At 42.1% G+C, this 20,569-nt stretch overlaps 1 long non-coding RNA gene across 1 annotated transcript in view; it reads right to left on the reverse strand.

The window, feature by feature from the left end:
• LOC128467410 (uncharacterized) overlaps window positions 1-19,198 on the reverse strand; it is a 96,147-nt gene extending 76,949 nt beyond the window's left edge. The window contains exon 1 of the long non-coding RNA XR_008345715.1: window positions 18,278-19,198. This is a non-coding gene — a long non-coding RNA (uncharacterized LOC128467410). The remainder of the gene's footprint in view (window positions 1-18,277) is intronic.
• Between the last annotated feature and the right edge of the window lie 1,371 nt (window positions 19,199-20,569).

A 20,569-nucleotide genomic window follows, 5' to 3' on the forward strand; every position in this document is an offset into this window, starting at 1 on the left:
CCCCTCACCATATACATTTCAAATTAGCAGTGTTTTCTGTCCAAACCTTTTGCGTCTAAATGATTCACGGGTCTCAAGGTTCAAAGGTAACACCTATTATCGAGGTCTTCCTAGGCAGCAAAGGTCCGATATTTTGTCTCTTGAAGGGATCTGATAGAGAAGGCATAAGAACATTCCCCGAACAAACAAGAGACACAACTGACAATTCATGGACCTTTTGAAATGTTAGGTACACGTGTTAGGGTGCACATCATTTTGTGATGAAATGAGAAAAGGCATTTTCAAAAGGAATTACAGCAAAAACCAGACTGTGTAGCGTGTGATGCCTACCATCAACTTTGTTGCTCCAGATTAAATAAAGTGACTTGTGAAAGAGATCATAACAGTACAATCTGCTTACCTCACAACGCTCTAATACTTAGGGCATGGGACACATCTCTCCCAGAACACTGCTGCCACGTGTTGAGTACAAGATACACTGGCTTTTGCCATCATCTCAGCAACAATACCCATTCATGTCTCCTCTATCTGTTCAATTCCCCAAAGAACCTTCTTTTCAAATACCGCTAAACAAAGCTTCCTAAACATGCCGATTGAGGAGATGGTACAAACTTTTTTCTTCACTTTCTTTGCTGCTCCTCTCGATCTTTGTGGATCCTGAAACTATTCAAGAGAGCTCATTTTGCTTACCTTACACCTGCTGAAAACCCTGTTGCCCAAGATTCAATTTTCCACAAGACAAGGCTTCTACATCTGTCGAGTAAAGCAATAGACACACAGGCCTTTCCTTCCGCGAACACAACTTCCAAATGTCTTCCTACATAAGATGGTACAAACTTCTTTCTTCACTTTAATTGCTGCTCCTCTCAATCTTTGTGGATCCTGAAACCATTCAAGCGAGATCATTTTGCTTACCTTACACCTGCTGAAATCCCTGTTGCCCAAGATTCACTTTTCCACAAGACAAGGCTGCGACATCTGTCGAGTAAAGCAATAGACACACAGGCCTTTCCTTCCGCAAACACAACTTCCAAATGTCTTCCTACATAAGATGGTACAAACTCTTTTCTTCACTTTCTTTGCTGCTCCTCTCAATATGTGTGGATCCTGAAACCATTCCAGCGAGATCATTTTGCTTACCTTACACCTCCTGAAAACCCTGTTGCCCAAGATTCACTTTTCCACAAGACAAGGCTGCGACATCTGTCGAGTAAAGCAAAAGACACACAGGCCTTTCTTTCCTTCCGCAAACACAACTTCCAAATGTCTTCCTACATAAGATGGTACAAACTTTTTTCTGCACTTTCTTTGCCGCTCCTCTCAATCTTTGTGGATCCTGAAACCAATCAAGCAAGATCATTTTGCTTACCTTACACCTTCTGAAAACCCTGTTGCCCAAGATTCACTTTTCCACAAGACAAGGCTGCGACATCTGTCGAGTAAAGCAATAGACACACAGGCCTTTCCTTCCGCAAACACAACTTCCAATTGTCTTCCTACATAAGATGGTACAAACTTTTTTCTTCGCTTTCTTTGCTGCTCCTCTCAATCTGTGTGGATCCTGAAACTATTCAAGCAAGATCATTTTGCTTACCTTACACCTGCTGAAATCCCTGTTGCCCAAGATTCACTTTTCCACAAGACAAGGCTGCGACATCTGTCGAGTAAAGCAAAAGACACACAGGCCTTTCTTTCCTTCCGCAAACACAACTTCCAAATGTCTTCCTACATAAGATGGTACAAACTCTTTTCTTCACTTTCTTTGCTGCTCCTCTCAATATGTGTGGATCCTGAAACCATTCCAGCGAGATCATTTTGCTTACCTTACACCTGCTGAAAACCCTGTTGCCCAAGATTCACTTTTCCACAAGACAAGGCTGCGACATCTGTCGAGTAAAGCAATAGACACACAGGCGTTTCCTTCCACGAACACAACTTCCAAATGTCTTCCTACATAAGATGGTACAAACTTTTTTCTGCACTTTCTTTGCCGCTCCTCTCAATCTTTGTGGATCCTGAAACCATTCAAGCGAGATCATTTTACTTACCTTACACCTTCTGAAAACCCTGTTGCCCAAGATTCACTTTTCCACAAGACAAGGCTGCGACATCTGTCGACTAAAGCAATATGCACACATGCCTTTCCTTCCACATACACAACTTCTAAATGTCTTCCTATTTCAATCCTAAATCACATGGGCTTTATTGTGGAACATACATAATCAAAATGTCTTACAACTGTGAAGCTTTGTGCCTTGAAGCCGTCTTCTATGTACCTGATGGGTTAAAATGTTCACAAGAGATACCCCCATATCCAAATACATTGTTGCAACAGTCATGAAAGCAATAAGAAAAAAAACACACCTCTCAAAGACTGACTCGGGTCATAATGGTCTGCCACCTGTGAATCACAAAGCAGAGAGACAACTTTCCCCTCACCATATACATTTCAAATTAGCAGTGTTTTCTGTCCAAACCTTTTGCGTCTAAATGATTCACGGGTCTCAAGGTTCAAAGGTAACACCTATTATCGAGGTCTTCCTAGGCAGCAAAGGTCCGATATTTTGTCTCTTGAAGGGATCTGATAGAGAAGGCATAAGAACATTCCCCGCACAAACAAGAGACACAACTGACAATTCATGGACCTTTTGAAATGTTAGGTACACATGTTAGGGTGCACATCATTTTGTGATGAAATGAGAGAAGGCATTTTCAAAAGGAATTACAGCAAAAACCAGACTGTGTAGCGTGTGATGCCTACCATCAACTTTGTTGCTCCAAATTAAATAAAGTGACTTGTGAAAGAGATCCTAACAGTACAATCTGCTTACCTCAAAACGCTCTAATATTTAGGGCATGGGACACATCTCTCCCAGAACACTGCTGCCACATGTGTTGAGTACAAGATACACTGGCTTTTGCCTTCATCTCAGAAACAATATCCATTCATGTCTCCTCTATCTATTCAATTCCCCAAAGAACCTTCTTTTCAAATACCGCTAAACAAAGCTTCCTAAACATGCCGATTGAGGAGATGGTACAAACTTTTTTCTTCACTTTCTTTGCTGCTCCTCTTGATCTTTGTGGATCCTGAAACTATTCAAGAGAGCTCATTTTGCTTACCTTATACCTGCTGAAAACCCAGTTGCCCAAGATTCACTTTTCCATAAGACAAGGCTGCGACATCTGTCGAGTAAAGCAATAAACACACAGGCCTTTCTTTCCTTCCGCAAACACAACTTCCAAATGTCTTTCTACATAAGATGGTACACACTTTCTTCTTCACTTTCTTTGCCGCTCCTCTCAATCTTTGTGGATCCTGAAACCATTCAAGCGAGGTCATTTTGCTTACCTTACACCTTCTGAAAACCCTGTTGCCCAAGATTCACTTTTCCACAAGACAAGGCTGCGACATCTGTCGAGTAAAGCAATAGACACACAGGCCTTTCCTTCCGCAAACACAACTTCCAAATGTCTTCCTACATAAGATGGTACAAACTTTTTTCTTCACTTTCTTTGCTGCTCCTCTCAATCTGTGTGGATCCTGAAACTATTCAAGCAAGATCATTTTGCTTACCTTACACCTGCTGAAATCCCTGTTGCCCAAGATTCACTTTTCCACAAGACAAGTCTGCGACATCTGCCGAGTAAAGCAATAGACACACAGGCCTTTCCTTCTGCAAACACAACTTCCAATTGTCTTCCTACATAAGATGGTACAAACTTTTTTCTTCACTTTCTTTGCTGCTCCTCTCAATCTGTGTGGATCCTGAAACTATTCAAGCAAGATCATTTTGCTTACCTTACACCTGCTGAAATCCCTGTTGCCCAAGATTCACTTTTCCACAAGACAAGGCTGCGACATCTGTCGAGTAAAGCAAAAGACACACAGGCCTTTCTTTCCTTCCGCAAACACAACTTCCAAATGTCTTCCTACATAAGATGGTACAAACTCTTTTCTTCACTTTCTTTGCTGCTCCTCTCAATATGTGTGGATCCTGAAACCATTCCAGCGAGATCATTTTGCTTACCTTACACCTGCTGAAAACCCTGTTGCCCAAGATTCACTTTTCCACAAGACAAGGCTGCGACATCTGTCGAGTAAAGCAATAAACACACAGGCCTTTCTTTCCTTCTGCAAACACAACTTCCAAATGTCTTCCTACATAAGATGGTACAAACTTTTTTCTTCACTTTCTTTGCTGCTCCTCTCGATCTGTGTGGATCCTGAAACTATTCAAGCGAGATCATTTTGCTTACCTTACACCTGCTGAAAACCCTGTTGCCCAAGATTCACTTTTCCACAAGACAAGGCTGCGACATCTGTCGAGTAAAGCAATAGACACACAGGCCTTTCCTTCCACGAACACAACTTCCAAATGTCTTCCTACATAAGATGGTACAAACTTTTTTCTGCACTTTCTTTGCTGCTCCTCTCAATCTGTGTGGATCCTGAAACTATTCAAGCAAGATCATTTTGCTTACCTTACACCTGCTGAAAACCCTGTTGCCCAAGATTCACTTTTCCACAAGACAAGGCTGCGACATCTGTCGAGTAAAGCAATAGACACACAGGCCTTTCCTTCCACGAACACAACTTCCAAATGTCTTCCTACATAAGATGGTACAAACTTTTTTCTGCACTTTCTTTGCTGCTCCTCTCAATCTGTGTGGATCCTGAAACTATTCAAGCAAGATCATTTTGCTTACCTTACACCTGCTGAAAACCCTGTTGCCCAAGATTCACTTTTCCACAAGACAAGGCTGCGACATCTGTCGAGTAAAGCAATAGACACACAGGCCTTTCCTTCCACGAACACAACTTCCAAATGTCTTCCTACATAAGATGGTACAAACTTTTTTCTGCACTTTTTTGCTGCTCCTCTCAATCTGTGTGGATCCTGAAACTATTCAAGCAAGATCATTTTGCTTACCTTACACCTGCTGAAATCCCTGTTGCCCAAGATTAACTTTTCCACAAGACAAGGCTGCGACATCTGTCGAGTAAAGCAAAAGACACACAGGCCTTTCTTTCCTTCCGCAAACACAACTTCCAAATGTCTTCCTACATAAGATGGTACAAACTGTTTTCTTCACTTTCTTTGCTTCTCCTCTCAATATGTGTGGATCCTGAAACCATTCCAGCGAGATCATTTTGCTTACCTTACACCTGCTGAAAACCCAGTTGCCCAAGATTCACTTTTCCATAAGACAAGGCTGCGACATCTGTCGAGTAAAGCAATAAACACACAGGCCTTTCTTTCCTTCCGCAAACACAACTTCCAAATGTCTTCCTACATAACATGGTACACACTTTCTTCTTCACTTTCTTTGCCGCTCCTCTCAATCTTTGTGGATCCTGAAACCATTCAAGCGAGGTCATTTTGCTTACCTTACACCTTCTGAAAACCCTGTTGCCCAAGATTCACTTTTCCACAAGACAAGGCTGCGACATCTGTCGAGTAAAGCAATAGACACACAGGCCTTTCCTTCCGCAAACACAACTTCCAAATGTCTTCCTACATAAGATGGTACAAACTTTTTTCTTCACTTTCTTTGCTGCTCCTCTCAATCTGTGTGGATCCTGAAACTATTCAAGCAAGATCATTTTGCTTACCTTACACCTGCTGAAATCCCTGTTGCCCAAGATTCACTTTTCCACAAGACAAGTCTGCGACATCTGCCGAGTAAAGCAATAGACACACAGGCCTTTCCTTCTGCAAACACAACTTCCAATTGTCTTCCTACGTAAAATGGTACAAACTTTTTTCTTCACTTTCTTTGCTGCTCCTCTCAATCTGTGTGGATCCTGAAACTATTCAAGCAAGATCATTTTGCTTACCTTACACCTGCTGAAATCCCTGTTGCCCAAGATTCACTTTTCCACAAGACAAGGCTGCGACATCTGTCGAGTAAAGCAAAAGACACACAGGCCTTTCTTTCCTTCCGCAAACACAACTTCCAAATGTCTTCCTACATAAGATGGTACAAACTTCTTTCTTCACTTTAATTGCTGCTCCTCTCAATCTTTGTGGATCCTGAAACCATTCAAGCGAGATCATTTTGCTTACCTTACACCTGCTGAAATCCCTGTTGCCCAAGATTCACTTTTCCACAAGACAAGGCTGCGACATCTGTCGAGTAAAGCAATAGACACACAGGCCTTTCCTTCCGCAAACACAACTTCCAAATGTCTTCCTACATAAGATGGTACAAACTCTTTTCTTCACTTTCTTTGCTGCTCCTCTCAATATGTGTGGATCCTGAAACCATTCCAGCGAGATCATTTTGCTTACCTTACACCTGCTGAAAACCCTGTTGCCCAAGATTCACTTTTCCACAAGACAAGGCTGCGACATCTGTCGAGTAAAGCAATAGACACACAGGCCTTTCCTTCCGCGAACACAACTTCCAGATGTCTTCCTACATAAGATGGTACAAACTTTTTTCTGCACTTTCTTTGCCGCTCCTCTCAATCTTTGTGGATCCTGAAACCATTCAAGCAAGATCATTTTGCTTACCTTACACCTTCTGAAAACCCTGTTGCCCAAGATTCACTTTTCCACAAGGCAAGGCTGCGACATCTGTCGAGTAAAGCAAAAGACACACAGGCCTTTCTTTCCTTCTGCAAACACAACTTCCAAATGTCTTCCTACATAAGATGGTACAAACTCTTTTCTTCACTTTCTTTGCTGCTCCTCTCAATATGTGTGGATCCTGAAACCATTCCAGCGAGATCATTTTGCTTACCTTACACCTGCTGAAAACCCTGTTGCCCAAGATTCACTTTTCCACAAGACAAGGCTGCGACATCTGTCGAGTAAAGCAATAGACACACAGGCCTTTCCTTCCACGAACACAACTTCCAAATGTCTTCCTACATAAGATGGTACAAACTTTTTTCTGCACTTTCTTTGCCGCTCCTCTCAATCTTTGTGGATCCTGAAACCATTCAAGCGAGATCATTTTACTTACCTTACACCTTCTGAAAACCCTGTTGCCCAAGATTCACTTTTCCAAAAGACAAGGCTGCGACATCTGTCGACTAAAGCAATAGGCACACATGCCTTTCCTTCCACATACACAACTTCTAAATGTCTTCCTATTTCAATCCTAAATCACATGGGCTTTATTGTGGAACATACATAATCAAAATGTCTTACAACAGAGAAGCTTTGGGCCTTGAAGCCGTCTTCTATGTACCTGATGGGTTAAAATGTTCACAAGAGATACCCCCATATGCAAATACATTGTTGCAACAGTCATGAAAGCAATAAGAAAAAAAACACACCTCTCAAAGACTGACTCGGGTCATAATGGTCTGCCACCTGTGAATCACAAAGCAGAGAGACAACTTTCCCCTCACCATATACATTTCAAATTAGCAGTGTTTTCTGTCCAAACCTTTTGCGTCTAAATGATTCACGGGTCTCAAGGTTCAAAGGTAACACCTATTATCGAGGTCTTCCTAGGCAGCAAAGGTCCGATATTTTGTCTCTTGAAGGGATCTGATAGAGAAGGCATAAGAACATTCCCCGCACAAACAAGAGACACAACTGACAATTCATGGACCTTTTGAAATGTTAGGTACACATGTTAGGGTGCACATCATTTTGTGATGAAATGAGAGAAGGCATTTTCAAAAGGAATTACAGCAAAAACCAGACTGTGTAGCGTGTGATGCCTACCATCAACTTTGTTGCTCCAAATTAAATAAAGTGACTTGTGAAAGAGATCCTAACAGTACAATCTGCTTACCTCAAAACGCTCTAATATTTAGGGCATGGGACACATCTCTCCCAGAACACTGCTGCCACATGTGTTGAGTACAAGATACACTGGCTTTTGCCTTCATCTCAGAAACAATATCCATTCATGTCTCCTCTATCTATTCAATTCCCCAAAGAACCTTCTTTTCAAATACCGCTAAACAAAGCTTCCTAAACATGCCGATTGAGGAGATGGTACAAACTTTTTTCTTCACTTTCTTTGCTGCTCCTCTTGATCTTTGTGGATCCTGAAACTATTCAAGAGAGCTCATTTTGCTTACCTTATACCTGCTGAAAACCCAGTTGCCCAAGATTCACTTTTCCATAAGACAAGGCTGCGACATCTGTCGAGTAAAGCAATAAACACACAGGCCTTTCTTTCCTTCCGCAAACACAACTTCCAAATGTCTTTCTACATAAGATGGTACACACTTTCTTCTTCACTTTCTTTGCCGCTCCTCTCAATCTTTGTGGATCCTGAAACCATTCAAGCGAGGTCATTTTGCTTACCTTACACCTTCTGAAAACCCTGTTGCCCAAGATTCACTTTTCCACAAGACAAGGCTGCGACATCTGTCGAGTAAAGCAATAGACACACAGGCCTTTCCTTCCGCAAACACAACTTCCAAATGTCTTCCTACATAAGATGGTACAAACTTTTTTCTTCACTTTCTTTGCTGCTCCTCTCAATCTGTGTGGATCCTGAAACTATTCAAGCAAGATCATTTTGCTTACCTTACACCTGCTGAAATCCCTGTTGCCCAAGATTCACTTTTCCACAAGACAAGTCTGCGACATCTGCCGAGTAAAGCAATAGACACACAGGCCTTTCCTTCTGCAAACACAACTTCCAATTGTCTTCCTACATAAGATGGTACAAACTTTTTTCTTCACTTTCTTTGCTGCTCCTCTCAATCTGTGTGGATCCTGAAACTATTCAAGCAAGATCATTTTGCTTACCTTACACCTGCTGAAATCCCTGTTGCCCAAGATTCACTTTTCCACAAGACAAGGCTGCGACATCTGTCGAGTAAAGCAAAAGACACACAGGCCTTTCTTTCCTTCCGCAAACACAACTTCCAAATGTCTTCCTACATAAGATGGTACAAACTCTTTTCTTCACTTTCTTTGCTGCTCCTCTCAATATGTGTGGATCCTGAAACCATTCCAGCGAGATCATTTTGCTTACCTTACACCTGCTGAAAACCCTGTTGCCCAAGATTCACTTTTCCACAAGACAAGGCTGCGACATCTGTCGAGTAAAGCAATAAACACACAGGCCTTTCTTTCCTTCTGCAAACACAACTTCCAAATGTCTTCCTACATAAGATGGTACAAACTTTTTTCTTCACTTTCTTTGCTGCTCCTCTCGATCTGTGTGGATCCTGAAACTATTCAAGCGAGATCATTTTGCTTACCTTACACCTGCTGAAAACCCTGTTGCCCAAGATTCACTTTTCCACAAGACAAGGCTGCGACATCTGTCGAGTAAAGCAATAGACACACAGGCCTTTCCTTCCACGAACACAACTTCCAAATGTCTTCCTACATAAGATGGTACAAACTTTTTTCTGCACTTTCTTTGCTGCTCCTCTCAATCTGTGTGGATCCTGAAACTATTCAAGCAAGATCATTTTGCTTACCTTACACCTGCTGAAAACCCTGTTGCCCAAGATTCACTTTTCCACAAGACAAGGCTGCGACATCTGTCGAGTAAAGCAATAGACACACAGGCCTTTCCTTCCACGAACACAACTTCCAAATGTCTTCCTACATAAGATGGTACAAACTTTTTTCTGCACTTTCTTTGCTGCTCCTCTCAATCTGTGTGGATCCTGAAACTATTCAAGCAAGATCATTTTGCTTACCTTACACCTGCTGAAAACCCTGTTGCCCAAGATTCACTTTTCCACAAGACAAGGCTGCGACATCTGTCGAGTAAAGCAATAGACACACAGGCCTTTCCTTCCACGAACACAACTTCCAAATGTCTTCCTACATAAGATGGTACAAACTTTTTTCTGCACTTTTTTGCTGCTCCTCTCAATCTGTGTGGATCCTGAAACTATTCAAGCAAGATCATTTTGCTTACCTTACACCTGCTGAAATCCCTGTTGCCCAAGATTAACTTTTCCACAAGACAAGGCTGCGACATCTGTCGAGTAAAGCAAAAGACACACAGGCCTTTCTTTCCTTCCGCAAACACAACTTCCAAATGTCTTCCTACATAAGATGGTACAAACTGTTTTCTTCACTTTCTTTGCTGCTCCTCTCAATATGTGTGGATCCTGAAACCATTCCAGCGAGATCATTTTGCTTACCTTACACCTGCTGAAAACCCAGTTGCCCAAGATTCACTTTTCCATAAGACAAGGCTGCGACATCTGTCGAGTAAAGCAATAAACACACAGGCCTTTCTTTCCTTCCGCAAACACAACTTCCAAATGTCTTCCTACATAACATGGTACACACTTTCTTCTTCACTTTCTTTGCCGCTCCTCTCAATCTTTGTGGATCCTGAAACCATTCAAGCGAGGTCATTTTGCTTACCTTACACCTTCTGAAAACCCTGTTGCCCAAGATTCACTTTTCCACAAGACAAGGCTGCGACATCTGTCGAGTAAAGCAATAGACACACAGGCCTTTCCTTCCGCAAACACAACTTCCAAATGTCTTCCTACATAAGATGGTACAAACTTTTTTCTTCACTTTCTTTGCTGCTCCTCTCAATCTGTGTGGATCCTGAAACTATTCAAGCAAGATCATTTTGCTTACCTTACACCTGCTGAAATCCCTGTTGCCCAAGATTCACTTTTCCACAAGACAAGTCTGCGACATCTGCCGAGTAAAGCAATAGACACACAGGCCTTTCCTTCTGCAAACACAACTTCCAATTGTCTTCCTACATAAAATGGTACAAACTTTTTTCTTCACTTTCTTTGCTGCTCCTCTCAATCTGTGTGGATCCTGAAACTATTCAAGCAAGATCATTTTGCTTACCTTACACCTGCTGAAATCCCTGTTGCCCAAGATTCACTTTTCCACAAGACAAGGCTGCGACATCTGTCGAGTAAAGCAAAAGACACACAGGCCTTTCTTTCCTTCCGCAAACACAACTTCCAAATGTCTTCCTACATAAGATGGTACAAACTCTTTTCTTCACTTTCTTTGCTGCTCCTCTCAATATGTGTGGATCCTGAAACCATTCCAGCGAGATCATTTTGCTTACCTTACACCTGCTGAAAACCCTGTTGCCCAAGATTCACTTTTCCACAAGACAAGGCTGCGACATCTGTCGAGTAAAGCAATAGACACACAGGCCTTTCCTTCCACGAACACAACTTCCAAATGTCTTCCTACATAAGATGGTACAAACTTTTTTCTGCACTTTCTTTGCTGCTCCTCTCAATCTGTGTGGATCCTGAAACTATTCAAGCAAGATCATTTTGCTTACCTTACACCTGCTGAAATCCCTGTTGCCCAAGATTCACTTTTCCACAAGACAAGGCTGCGACATCTGTCGAGTAAAGCAAAAGACACACAGGCCTTTCTTTCCTTCCGCAAACACAACTTCCAAATGTCTTCCTACATAAGATGGTACAAACTCTTTTCTTCACTTTCTTTGCTGCTCCTCTCAATATGTGTGGATCCTGAAACCATTCCAGCGAGATCATTTTGCTTACCTTACACCTGCTGAAAACCCTGTTGCCCAAGATTCACTTTTCCACAAGACAAGGCTGCGACATCTGTCGAGTAAAGCAAAAGACACACAGGCCTTTCTTTCCTTCCGCAAACACAACTTCCAAATGTCTTCCTACATAAGATGGTACAAACTCTTTTCTTCACTTTCTTTGCTGCTCCTCTCAATATGTGTGGATCCTGAAACCATTCCAGCGAGATCATTTTGCTTACCTTACACCTGCTGAAAACCCTGTTGCCCAAGATTCACTTTTCCACAAGACAAGGCTGCGACATCTGTCGAGTAAAGCAATAAACACACAGGCCTTTCTTTCCTTCTGCAAACACAACTTCCAAATGTCTTCCTACATAAGATGGTACAAACTTTTTTCTTCACTTTCTTTGCTGCTCCTCTCGATCTGTGTGGATCCTGAAACTATTCAAGCGAGATCATTTTGCTTACCTTACACCTGCTGAAAACCCTGTTGCCCAAGATTCACTTTTCCACAAGACAAGGCTGCGACATCTGTCGAGTAAAGCAATAGACACACAGGCCTTTCCTTCCACGAACACAACTTCCAAATGTCTTCCTACATAAGATGGTACAAACTTTTTTCTGCACTTTCTTTGCTGCTCCTCTCAATCTGTGTGGATCCTGAAACTATTCAAGCAAGATCATTTTGCTTACCTTACACCTGCTGAAAACCCTGTTGCCCAAGATTCACTTTTCCACAAGACAAGGCTGCGACATCTGTCGAGTAAAGCAATAGACACACAGGCCTTTCCTTCCACGAACACAACTTCCAAATGTCTTCCTACATAAGATGGTACAAACTTTTTTCTGCACTTTCTTTGCTGCTCCTCTCAATCTGTGTGGATCCTGAAACTATTCAAGCAAGATCATTTTGCTTACCTTACACCTGCTGAAAACCCTGTTGCCCAAGATTCACTTTTCCACAAGACAAGGCTGCGACATCTGTCGAGTAAAGCAATAGACACACAGGCCTTTCCTTCCACGAACACAACTTCCAAATGTCTTCCTACATAAGATGGTACAAACTTTTTTCTGCACTTTTTTGCTGCTCCTCTCAATCTGTGTGGATCCTGAAACTATTCAAGCAAGATCATTTTGCTTACCTTACACCTGCTGAAATCCCTGTTGCCCAAGATTAACTTTTCCACAAGACAAGGCTGCGACATCTGTCGAGTAAAGCAAAAGACACACAGGCCTTTCTTTCCTTCCGCAAACACAACTTCCAAATGTCTTCCTACATAAGATGGTACAAACTGTTTTCTTCACTTTCTTTGCTGCTCCTCTCAATATGTGTGGATCCTGAAACCATTCCAGCGAGATCATTTTGCTTACCTTACACCTGCTGAAAACCCAGTTGCCCAAGATTCACTTTTCCATAAGACAAGGCTGCGACATCTGTCGAGTAAAGCAATAAACACACAGGCCTTTCTTTCCTTCCGCAAACACAACTTCCAAATGTCTTCCTACATAACATGGTACACACTTTCTTCTTCACTTTCTTTGCCGCTCCTCTCAATCTTTGTGGATCCTGAAACCATTCAAGCGAGGTCATTTTGCTTACCTTACACCTTCTGAAAACCCTGTTGCCCAAGATTCACTTTTCCACAAGACAAGGCTGCGACATCTGTCGAGTAAAGCAATAGACACACAGGCCTTTCCTTCCGCAAACACAACTTCCAAATGTCTTCCTACATAAGATGGTACAAACTTTTTTCTTCACTTTCTTTGCTGCTCCTCTCAATCTGTGTGGATCCTGAAACTATTCAAGCAAGATCATTTTGCTTACCTTACACCTGCTGAAATCCCTGTTGCCCAAGATTCACTTTTCCACAAGACAAGTCTGCGACATCTGCCGAGTAAAGCAATAGACACACAGGCCTTTCCTTCTGCAAACACAACTTCCAATTGTCTTCCTACATAAAATGGTACAAACTTTTTTCTTCACTTTCTTTGCTGCTCCTCTCAATCTGTGTGGATCCTGAAACTATTCAAGCAAGATCATTTTGCTTACCTTACACCTGCTGAAATCCCTGTTGCCCAAGATTCACTTTTCCACAAGACAAGGCTGCGACATCTGTCGAGTAAAGCAAAAGACACACAGGCCTTTCTTTCCTTCCGCAAACACAACTTCCAAATGTCTTCCTACATAAGATGGTACAAACTCTTTTCTTCACTTTCTTTGCTGCTCCTCTCAATATGTGTGGATCCTGAAACCATTCCAGCGAGATCATTTTGCTTACCTTACACCTGCTGAAAACCCTGTTGCCCAAGATTCACTTTTCCACAAGACAAGGCTGCGACATCTGTCGAGTAAAGCAATAGACACACAGGCCTTTCCTTCCACGAACACAACTTCCAAATGTCTTCCTACATAAGATGGTACAAACTTTTTTCTGCACTTTCTTTGCTGCTCCTCTCAATCTGTGTGGATCCTGAAACTATTCAAGCAAGATCATTTTGCTTACCTTACACCTGCTGAAATCCCTGTTGCCCAAGATTCACTTTTCCACAAGACAAGGCTGCGACATCTGTCGAGTAAAGCAAAAGACACACAGGCCTTTCTTTCCTTCCGCAAACACAACTTCCAAATGTCTTCCTACATAAGATGGTACAAACTCTTTTCTTCACTTTCTTTGCTGCTCCTCTCAATATGTGTGGATCCTGAAACCATTCCAGCGAGATCATTTTGCTTACCTTACACCTGCTGAAAACCCTGTTGCCCAAGATTCACTTTTCCACAAGACAAGGCTGCGACATCTGTCGAGTAAAGCAAAAGACACACAGGCCTTTCTTTCCTTCCGCAAACACAACTTCCAAATGTCTTCCTACATAAGATGGTACAAACTCTTTTCTTCACTTTCTTTGCTGCTCCTCTCAATATGTGTGGATCCTGAAACCATTCCAGCGAGATCATTTTGCTTACCTTACACCTGCTGAAAACCCTGTTGCCCAAGATTCACTTTTCCACAAGACAAGGCTGCGACATCTGTCGAGTAAAGCAATACACACAGGCCTTTCTTTCCTTCCGCAAACACAACTTCCAAATGTCTTCCTACATAAGATGGTACACACTTTCTTCTTCACTTTCTTTGCCGCTCCTCTCAATCTTTGTGGATCCTGAAACCATTCAAGCGAGGTCATTTTGCTTACCTTACACCTTCTGAAAACCCTGTTGCCCAAGATTCACTTTTCCACAAGACAAGGCTGCGACATCTGTCGAGTAAAGCAATAGACACACAGGCCTTTCCTTCCGCAAACACAACTTCCAAATGTCTTCCTACATAAGATGGTACAAACTTTTTTCTTCACTTTCTTTGCCGCTCCTCTCAATCTTTGTGGATCCTGAAACCATTCAAGCGAGGTCATTTTGCTTACCTTACACCTTCTGAAAACCCTGTTGCCCAAGATTCACTTTTCCACAAGACAAGGCTGCGACATCTGTCGAGTAAAGCAATAGACACACAGGCCATTCCTTCCGCAAACACAACTTCCAAATGTCTTCCTACATAAGATGGTACAAACTTTTTTCTTCACTTTCTTTGCTGCTCCTCTCAATCTGTGTGGATCCTGAAACTATTCAAGCAAGATCATTTTGCTTACCTTACACCTGCTGAAAACCCTGTTGCCCAAGATTCACTTTTCCACAAGACAAGGCTGCGACATCTGTCGAGTAAAGCAAAAGACACACAGGCCTTTCTTTCCTTCCGCAAACACAACTTCCAAATGTCTTCCTACATAAGATGGTACAAACTCTTTTCTTCACTTTCTTTGCTGCTCCTCTCAATATGTGTGGATCCTGAAACCATTCCAGCGAGATCATTTTGCTTACCTTACACCTGCTGAAAACCCTGTTGCCCAAGATTCACTTTTCCACAAGACAAGGCTGCGACATCTGTCGAGTAAAGCAATACACACAGGCCTTTCTTTCCTTCCGCAAACACAACTTCCAAATGTCTTCCTACATAAGATGGTACACACTTTCTTCTTCACTTTCTTTGCTGCTCCTCTAAATCTTTGTGGATCCTGAAACCATTCAAGCGAGATCATTTTGCTTACCTTACACCTTCTGAAAACCCTGTTGCCCAAGATTCACTTTTCCACAAGACAAGGCTGCGACATCTGTCGAGTAAAGCAATAGACACACAGGCCTTTCCTTCCACGAACACAACTTCCAAATGTCTTCCTACATAAGATGGTACAAACTCTTTTCTTCACTTTCTTTGCTGCTCCTCTCAATATGTGTGGATCCTGAAACCATTCCAGCGAGATCATTTTGCTTACCTTACACCTGCTGAAAACCCTGTTGCCCAAGATTCACTTTTCCACAAGACAAGGCTGCGACATCTGTCGAGTAAAGCAATAGACACACAGGCCTTTCCTTCCGCAAACACAACTTCCAAATGTCTTCCTACATAAGATGGTAAACTCTTTTCTTCACTTTCTTTGCTGCTCCTCTCAATATGTGTGGATCCTGAAACCATTCCAGCGAGATCATTTTGCTTACCTTACACCTGCTGAAAACCCTGTTGCCCAAGATTCACTTTTCCACAAGACAAGGCTGCGACATCTGTCGAGTAAAGCAATAGACACACAGGCCTTTCTTTCCGCGAACACAACTTCCAGATGTCTTCCTACATAAGATGGTACAAACTTTTTTCTGCACTTTCTTTGCCGCTCCTCTCAATCTTTGTGGATCCTGAAACCATTCAAGCAAGATCATTTTGCTTACCTTACACCTTCTGAAAACCCTGTTGCCCAAGATTCACTTTTCCACAAGGCAAGGCTGCGACATCTGTCGAGTAAAGCAAAAGACACACAGGCCTTTCTTTCCTTCCGCAAACACAACTTCCAAATGTCTTCCTACATAAGATGGTACAAACTCTTTTCTTCACTTTCTTTGCTGCTCCTCTCAATATGTGTGGATCCTGAAACCATTCCAGCGAGATCATTTTGCTTACCTTACACCTGCTGAAAACCCTGTTGCCCAAGATTCACTTTTCCACAAGACAAGGCTGCGACATCTGTCGAGTAAAGCAATAGACACACAGGCCTTTCCTTCCACGAACACAACTTCCAAATGTCTTCCTACATAAGATGGTACAAACTTTTTTCTGCACTTTCTTTGCCGCTCCTCTCAATCTTTGTGGATCCTGAAACCATTCAAGCGAGATCATTTTACTTACCTTACACCTTCTGAAAACCCTGTTGCCCAAGATTCACTTTTCCAAAAGACAAGGCTGCGACATCTGTCGACTAAAGCAATAGGCACACATGCCTTTCCTTCCACATACACAACTTCTAAATGTCTTCCTATTTCAATCCTAAATCACATGGGCTTTATTGTGGAACATACATAATCAAAATGTCTTACAACAGAGAAGCTTTGGGCCTTGAAGCCGTCTTCTATGTACCTGATGGGTTAAAATGTTCACAAGAGATACCCCCATATGCAAATACATTGTTGCAACAGTCATGAAAGCAATAAGAAAAAAAACACACCTCTCAAAGACTGACTCGGGTCATAATGGTCTGCCACCTGTGAATCACAAAGCAGAGAGACAACTTTCCCCTCACCATATACATTTCAAATTAGCAGTGTTTTCTGTCCAAACCTTTTGCGTCTAAATGATTCACGGGTCTCAAGGTTCAAAGGTAACACCTATTATCGAGGTCTTCCTAGGCAGCAAAGGTCCGATATTTTGTCTCTTGAAGGGATCTGATAGAGAAGGCATAAGAACATTCCCCGCACAAACAAGAGACACAACTGACAATTCATGGACCTTTTGAAATGTTAGGTACACATGTTAGGGTGCACATCATTTTGTGATGAAATGAGAAAAGGCATTTTCAAAAGGAATTACAGCAAAAACCAGACTGTGTAGCGTGTGATGCCTACCATCAACTTTGTTGCTCCAGATTAAATAAAGTGACTTGTGAAAGAGATCATAACAGTACAATCTGCTTACCTCACAACGCTCTAATACTTAGGGCATGGGACACATCTCTCCCAGAACACTGCTGCCACATGTGTTGAGTACAAGATACACTGGCTTTTGCCATCATCTCAGCAACAATACCCATTCATGTCTCCTCTATCTGTTCAATTCCCCAAAGAACCTTCTTTTCAAATACCGCTAAACAAAGCTTCCTAAACATGCCGATTGAGGAGATGGTACAAACTTTTTTCTTCACTTTCTTTGCTGCTCCTCTCGATCTTTGTGGATCCTGAAACTATTCAAGAGAGCTCATTTTGCTTACCTTACACCTGCTGAAAACCCTGTTGCCCAAGATTCACTTTTCCACAAGACAAGGCTGCGACATCTGTCGAGTAAAGCAAAAGACACACAGGCCTTTCCTTCCGCAAACACAACTTCCAAATGTCTTCCTACATAAGATGGTACAAACTCTTTTCTTCACTTTCTTTGCTGCTCCTCTCAATATGTGTGGATCCTGAAACCATTCCAGCGAGATCATTTTGCTTACCTTACACCTGCTGAAAACCCTGTTGCCCAAGATTCACTTTTCCACAAGACAAGGCTGCGACATCTGTCGAGTAAAGCAATAGACACACAGGCCTTTCCTTCCACGAACACAACTTCCAAATGTCTTCCTACATAAGATGGTACAAACTTCTTTCTTCACTTTCTTTGCTGCTCCTCTCGATCTTTGTGGATCCTGAAACTATTCAAGCAAGATCATTTTGCTTACCTTACACCTGCTGAAATCCCTGTTGCCCAAGATTCACTTTTCCACAAGACAAGGCTGCGACATCTGTCGACTAAAGCAATAGGCACACATGCCTTTCCTTCCACATACACAACTTCTAAACGTCTTCCTACGTTAATCCTAGATCACACAGGCTTTATTGTAGAACATACATAATCAAAAAGTCTTACGACTGAGAAGCTTTGTGTCTTGAAGCCGTCTTCTATGTACCTGATGGGTTAAAATGTTCACAAGAGATACCACCATATCCAAATACATTGTTGCAACAGTAATGAAAGCAATAAGAAAAAAAACACACCTCTCGAAGACTGACTCGGGTCATAATGGTCTGCCACCTGTGAAACACAAAGCAGAGAGACAACTTTCCCTTCACCCTATACATTTCAAATTAGCAGTGTTTTCTGTCCAAACCCTTTGCGTCTCAATGATTGACGAGTCTCAAGGTTCAAAGGTAACAACTATAATCAAGGTCTTCCTAGGCAGCAAAGGTCCGATATTTTGTGTCTTGAAGGGATCTGATAGAGAAGGCATAAGATGGTACAAACTTTTTTCTTCACTTTCTTTGCTGCTCCTCTCAATCTTTGTGGATCCTGAAACCATTCAAGCAAGATCATTTTGCTTACCTTACACCTGCTGAAAACCCTGTTGCCCAAGATTCACTTTTCCACAAGACAAGGCTGCGACATCTGTCGAGTAAAGCAATAGACACACAGGCCTTTCCTTCCACATACACAACTTCTAAATGTCTTCCTACGTTAATCCTAAATCACATGGGCTTTATTGTGGAACATACATAATCAAAATGTCTTACGACTGAGAAGCTTTGTGCCTTGAAGCCGTCTTCTATGTACCTGATGGGTTAAAATGTTCACAAGAGATACCCCCATATCCAAATACATTGTTGCAACAGTCATGAAATGGAAGAAAGGAATAAGAAAAAACACACCTCTCAAAGACTGACATGGGTCATAATGGTCTGCCACCTGTGAATCACAAAGCAGAGAGACAACTTTCCCCTCACCATATACATTTCAAATTAGCTGTGTTTTCTGTCCAAACCCTTTGCGTCAAAATGATTCACGGGTCTCAAGGTTCAAAGGTAACACCTATTATCAAGGTCTTCCTAGGCAGCAAAGGTCCGATATTTTGTCTCTTGAAGGGATCTGATAGAGAAGGCATAAGAACATTCCCCGCACAAACAAGAGACACAACTGACAATTCATGGACCTTTTGAAATTTTAGGTACACGTTTGGGTGCACATCATTTTGTGATGAAATGAGAGAAGGCATTTTCAAAAGGTATTACAGCAAAAACCAGACTGTGTAGCGTGTGATGCCTACCATCAACTTTGTTGCTCCAAATTAAATAAAGTGACTTGTGAAAGAGATCCTAACAGTACAATCTGCTTACCTCACAACGCTCTAATATTTAGGGCATGGGACACATCTCTCCCAGAACACTGCTGCCACATGTGTTGAGTACAAGATACACTGCCTTTTGCCATCATCTCAGAAACAATATCCATTCATGTCTCCTCTATCTGTTCAATTCCCCAAAGAACCTTCTTTTCAAATACTGCTAAACAAAGCTTCCTAAACATGTCGATTGAGGAGATGGTACAAACTTTTTTCTTCACTTTCTTTGCTACTCCTCTCGATCTTTGTGGATCCTGAAACTATTCAAGAGAGCTCATTTTGCTTACCTTACACCTGCTGAAAACCCCGTTGCCCAAGATACACTTTTCCACAAGACAAGGCTGCGACATCTGTCGAGTAAAGCAATAGACACACAGGCCTTTCCTTCCGCAAACAGAACTTCCAAATGTCTTCCTAGATAAGATGGTACAAACTTTTTTCTTCACTTTCTTTGCTGCTCCTCTCGATCTGTGTGGATCCTGAAACTGTTCAAGCGAGATCATTTTGCTTACCTTACACCTGCTGACAACCCTGTTGCCCAAGATTCACTTTTCCACAAGACAAGGCTGATACATCTGTCAAGTAAAGCAATAGACACACAGGCCTTTCCTTCCACATACACAACTTCTAAATGTCTTCCTACGTTAATCCTAAATCCTAAATGGGCTTTATTGTGGAACATACATAATCAAAATGTCTTACGACTGAGAAGCTTTGTGCCTTGAAGCCGTCTTCTATGTACCTGATGGGTTAAAATGTTCACAAGAGATACCCCCATATCCAAATACATTGTTGCAACAGTCATGAAATGGAAGAAAGGAATAAGAAAAAAAACACACCTCTCAAAGACTGACTTGGGTCATAATGGTCTGCCACCTGTGAATCACAAAGCAGAGAGACAACTTTCCCCTCACCCTATACATTTCAAATTAGCAGTGTTTTCTGT

The sequence above is a fragment of the Spea bombifrons genome, chromosome 10, assembly GCF_027358695.1.
Source record: "Spea bombifrons isolate aSpeBom1 chromosome 10, aSpeBom1.2.pri, whole genome shotgun sequence".
NCBI lineage: Eukaryota > Metazoa > Chordata > Amphibia > Anura > Pelobatidae > Spea > Spea bombifrons.